Below are 6,138 nucleotides of genomic sequence, written 5' to 3' on the forward strand. Positions count from 1 at the left end.
GAACTGATACCTCTTGTGCAGGGGGAGCCTCAATCAGGATAGCTGCTCTAAGCCCCTCTCCCTGAAGTGCCCAGTCCAGAGAAAGGTTCAACAGCCAGGGAGATTGAAGGAGAGCTCCCCTGCTCCTGGGGACTATAGGGTTAACTACAGATGACAAGACAGAGCTCAGATGCCACAGGCAGGCTGGAGTAACCAGGACAGGAGCCATAGTCTATAGATAAACTTGAAGTCCAGCAGTCACCACAAGGACAACTGACCAGCTCTCTTAGTTAAACTTTTTGTGGTTTTTGTTTTGTTTTGTTTTGTTTTCGATGTAGGGTCTCATTCCAGCTCAGGCTGACCTAGAATTTACTTTGTAGCCCAGGCTGGCCTTGAATTACTTACACAATCCTCCTACCTCAGCCTCCCCAGGGCTGGGATTAAAGTTGTGCACCACCATGCTTTGCTCAGCTTAACTTTACAACAAATTCAATAGATCACTTTTACACACCTTTAATCCCAGCACTCGAGAGGCAGAGGTAGGAGGATCACTGCAAGTTTGAGGACAGCCCCGGACTACAGAATGAGTTCCAGGTCGGCCTGGGTTAGAGGGAAACGCTACCTCAAAAAGCCAATAAATAAATAACAAAAACATCAATAGATTACCTTTGAAAGTAGGCATGAGTGAGGTCATGTGAGCTTCAAACTACATTTGGGGTTGGAAGAAATCTTTTTTATCTTGCTTGAGGTGGTACTTTTGTGCTCTATGCATTTGTCAAACCCAAATCACATGCTTAAAATAAATGTAATTTATTATGTATTAGTTACATACTATTTTTAAAATATTAAGAAGCTATTTCCACAAATATATGTTATATTGACTTCACAAGGGAAAACACAATTTTATTCATGCAAATTGGTTTGATATTATCTGAGAGCAGTTGAAGTGCTTACAAATTCTGCCTTGGGAATTCCAAACCTAGAGGGGATGATAGGTAAACCACGGTAGGACTTGGCTCGTTTTGATCTATTCGCAACCTTACCTACACTATTGCGATTTTGTTGTTGTTGTTTTTCATTTCAACGTAGGGTCTCACACTAGCTCAGGCTGACCTGAAATTCATTAAGTAGTCTCATGGTGGCCTCTCAAACTCACAGTGTTCCTCCTACCTCTGCCTTTCATGTGCTGGGATTAAAGGTGCATGCCACCAAGCCTGGGTTTTGACTTTTTGTTTGTTTGTTTCTTTTCTTGTTTTTTCAAGGTAGGATTTCACTCTAGCCCAGGCCGACCTGGAATTCATTATGTAGTCTCAGGGTGGCCTCGAACTCATGGTGATCCTCCTACCTCTGCCTCCTGAGTGATGGGTTTAAAGGCATGTGCCACCATCAAGCCCAGTTTGATGTTATTTTTGTTTTGTTTGTTTGTTTGGTGGTGGTGTTTTGAAGCAGGATCTCATATAGCTCAGGTGGTCCTCAAACTCATTATGTAGCTGAGGATGGTCTTGAACTCCTGGTCCTCCTGATTCAGCCTTCCAAGTACTGGGAGTAGAGGTATGGACCACCATGCCTGGCTTGCCTATTTCTTTTTAACTGTACCATATAAGCAATCATACCCTTCCTAATTTAAAATGTCCCCTGAAGACACCACAGTAGTAATTGTCTCTCTGTGCATACCTTGTTTAAAGATGTATGATAAGAATCTCAGGGAGGGGGGCAGGTGGGGAGCATTGATCTGATCCAAGTGTGTTTCAAAGGTCTTTCCTACTAGAATTTTATAACTTTAAAATGCTTGTGATCAGGGCTGGAGAGATGGCTTAGCAGTTAAGTGCTTGCCCATGAAGCCTAAAGACCCCAGTTCTAGGATTAATTCCCCAGGATCCATGTAAGCCAGATGCACAAGGGGGCGCACGCATCTGGAGTTCGTTTGCAGTGGATGGAGGCCCTGATGTGCCCATTCTCTCTCTCTCTCTCTCTCTCTCTCTCTCTCTCTTTCTATCTGCCTTTTTCTCTCTCTGTTGCTCTCAAATAAATAAATAAAAATTAACATAAAAATTTTAAAAAAACGCTTGTGATCAATTTTTCCACCTGCATGAGAATTGTTGCTTATAATTAATTTGCAAGGTCTCCCTTCCATATCTACTTTTAGAAAGCCAGTAACCTTCCTACACCCTCTACACACAACTATCTAGATGCAGCCCACACTGGAATCACAAGAGACTTCAACACACAAGTGCCTGTACTCTCATAGATGAGCTCGCCATTCGTCACGGCAGCAGCTCAGTCTTCACTTGGGGAGAAGTTTCAGGCAACGTCGGGCCCATGTTTCTGTGCCAAGGAGGTGCTCAGCGGACCAGAGCAGACTACCAAGCACTGAAGTGGGAGAAGCTACTGATAGGTGGCTAGGCGGTCATGAGACGTGGAGGCCATGGAAGGACAGACCCAACCTCTGTTTCCCTGGTAACATTAAAAAGGAAAACATCACAATTGCCCCTCCATAGGATTTTTTATCTCCTCTCCTTCATAGGTCACAGCGGACCCACCCTCAGATGGTCCTTGGACAATCTAACTCCATCTGTCTGAGTCCACTTTAATCATGCTCTAAGGCCTAAAAGTCAACAAGAGTGGAGACTCTGAAAACCCCTCTAACACCCCACTTCAGCATAAGATAGCTAGATCAAATCCAGTTGAGGCATATCTCCTAAATGAATTTAGGAGATAAACTCTTTTTTAAAATATTTTTTTATTTGAGAGAGAGAAAGAGACAGAGAGAGAGAACGGGCACACCAGGGCCTCCAGCCACTGCAAACAAACTCCAGATGCATGGGCTCCCTTGTGCATCTGGCTTACGTGGGTCCTGGAGAATCAAACCAGGATCCTTTGGCTTTGCAGGCCAACTCCTTAACCACTAAGCCATCTCTTCAGCCTGGATATCAACTATCGAAGTGGCTAAGCAGACATTAGATCTGGAGGTTGTCGAAGGACAGTCCCAACCACTGTTTCCCTGGTGACATCAGAAAGGGAAGCAGCATGATTGCTCTTCTGCAGGATTTCAACTACAGTATGGAAAAGAGGAGGGTGCAGGCGTCTGGGATTTTGCTAAGGAAAAGCTAAATTGAGTTGTGCCTCTGACCCTGGATGGGGACATGACTGCTAAACTACTCAAAACATAAGATTATGGACCCTGCCTGAAGAGTTAATCCATCTGAGCCTGTGCAAGACACCACCCATCACCCATAGACATGCCACGGGGTGGGTGGAATAGTTGCCCCCTTAATGAAATAAGAAACCTAAACCCGCAGAAACCTCTGCCTCATTGCAGTTGCTCAAAGATCCTCATCAAAGAGGCCATCCACATTCTGTATTCTAACTCACAAAGCCTAACTTTCCTTTTCCCCCTTTCTTTCTCTTCTTAGGGTGCTGGCCAAAATCCTAGGCATACTTTGGCCATTTCCTCCTTTTTCCTCAAGAAATCTCTTTTGCCATACTAATGCCTCATGGTCACCTTGCTGATTGTTTGGCATTCAGGAGGCGCAGAACTCAAGCACAGGCAAAGCTGTAGCCATGGTGAGAAATCAAGACACTTTGGCCTAAATAAGAGCAGACACGGGCTGTGTGTGGGCACGCACACCTTAAATCCAACCACTTGGGGGGCAGAGGTAGGAGGATCACTGTGAGTAAATCTGAGGCCACCCTGAGAACACATAGTGAATTCGAGGTCACCTAGGCTAGAACGAGACTCTTCCTGAAAAAATAAAAATAAAAATAAAAGAAGAGCAGACGTGGGACCTCTAAAGTGCTATTTGATCTCCAGGGAGCTGAGCGATAGTCAGGCTCTGTCCAGGCACCCCAGGGTAAAAGTCTTCCCGGCAAGCTGCCCTTGTCTGCGTTTCCCACGCTGAAGACGCTCTGTAAGTTTATACCTCGCGCACTGCAGGCACGGGGCGACGCCGCCCCGCATCTCCACCATATTGGAACTGAAGCTTAGGGGCCTCCAACCTGCCATCGCAGGACAGACGGGGCCCTGGCAACGGAGACAAGGCCTCTGTCTTCTCCAAGCAAGAGACAGAGTGTCCCGGCCTGGTTCTTCTCTGTGAGAGAGAAGTTGGGGAGAGAAACTTCCCTTTGAGCACGCAGCAGACAAAGCGTGGCCACATGCAGCCAAAGAGCTTGCTTCCTTTTTCAAACAGGGTTTTTGTTGTTGTTTGTCTGTTGTTTGTTTCCCCATTCGGTGAAAGAGCATCTGGCTCCTTAGCACAGATACCCCTTAACTAAACCCTCAGTTTTCCTGCTTCAACCTCCTGGCTTGGGAACAGTCTCCACTGAAGCGAAGGAGAGCTACGGGCGTCTGCCGGGAGGAGGCAGCATTGTAAGAGAAGCGTGGACTCCGAGGCCCAGAGAGAACCATCGCCACCTTTCAGCACTGCTGCGCCATTTAGTGCTTAGTCTTTCTTCGTCTCTTCCTCCCTTCCTTCCTGCAGCCTTTGTTTTGTTTTCTTGAGGCAAGGTCTTGCTGCGTAACTCCTGATCCTCCTGCATTAGCCCCCTGCAGCCCCTGCTGCCCAAGCGCTGGGATGACAGGCGTGGGCCACCATGCTTGGCTCTCTCTTAACCTTCAAGGATCATAGTTTTCCATGAAAGTGAGTGGGCTCTCAAGACTCCCTGGGTCAAAATAGACCTGTGCATAGGTCATCACAGAAATGTCCTCTCCATTCTCAGGAGCTTCATGGACACATCACAAACCTAAATGTCCCTGAGCTCCAGAGACATCATACCAGAATTCCTAATCTATGGATGAATCTGGAAAGTATGATATTTACTGAGGTAACTCAGGCCCAGAAAGCCAAGCATCACATGTAACCTCTCATCTGTGGATCCTGACTACAAATGACTTGACTTCTATGTGAGTAGGAAGAAAACTCAGTAAAAGAGGCCAGTAAGCTAGAAAGGAGATAGAAAGGGAGGGAGGGGGGACTTATTAGGATGGCATTGTATATATGTAAGTAGAAGAATAGATTAATGGGGGTGAAAAGGCCTAAGTGAGGTCAGGGGAACAGATTGAGTAAAGGAAAGGTGGAAGGAGGGCTAATCAAAACCTAAGAGGATATAAATAAGTCATATGGAAACCTACTTTTTTGGACAATGGAACACTCCGGAGCCACAGATTGTTACTAGAAAATTTTCAGTGCCAGGGATGGGATACCTTCCAGTGAGTTGTTGGCCACGAAGTTCCCTGATGCCCCCAAAACATTATAGACCATTGTTGAGGCCCTTGGTTTCCCACAAGGAATAGATGGTAAGACCTTATTGCTGAAGAATCCAAATACTTGGGCTACTAAGCCACTGAGAAATCCTGCTGGAACTGAGCTGATAACCTCATCCATGTAGACCAGCTGACATAAAGCTGGAAAAAGCCATGCAACATGCAGTTCAATAGGAGAGAGAGAAATGACCAGCAAAGATACTCAACAGTAGACATTACAAGACTTAAGTTTGGCCAGCCAGGCCAAATTAACCTATGGGTGCAATAGTGGCACATCTATTATGGGGGAAACCAACAGCCCTCTAATTGGACTAGAGGCCCACTACATAGGAGGGAATACATCCCTGATACTAAAAAACCTACAACAGGGGTAGTCATGAGCCCTAGGTGTGTAATGTCTGCTGCTGTCTGGCTAAATGTATATGCTATGCTCACCAAAGTGCCCAGTAAGCACTTCTCTTAATGTTCATACCCATATATTAATGTTACTCTCACTTTTGGTTAGAGAAGCTTCTCTTTTCAGGTTGCAGTGACCTTGGGATGACTCAGAAGGCACCATGGTACTGAAAAGAAGTGAAAAAGGAGTGCTCAGCACTGAAATATCTCTATCACACCTTCCAAGACTCAGGACCCATTGCAGAAGAGGCAGTGGAAAAAATGTAAGGGCCAAAGGAAGGGTAGGATTCCTTACAACGCGCTCCTCCAGACACAAGATGGCCTGGATATCCATGACCTCACAGTGCCTGACACTACCTACACAAGAACATCATAATAGGAGAAAAAGATCATGACATCAAAATAAAAGAGAGACTGATTGAGAGGGGGAGGGTATATGGTGGACAGTGGAATTTCAAAGGGGAAAGTAGAGGTAGGGAGGGAATTACCATGGGATATTGTTT

The sequence above is a fragment of the Jaculus jaculus genome, chromosome 6 (genome assembly GCF_020740685.1).
Source record: "Jaculus jaculus isolate mJacJac1 chromosome 6, mJacJac1.mat.Y.cur, whole genome shotgun sequence".
In the NCBI taxonomy this organism is placed as follows: domain Eukaryota; kingdom Metazoa; phylum Chordata; class Mammalia; order Rodentia; family Dipodidae; genus Jaculus; species Jaculus jaculus.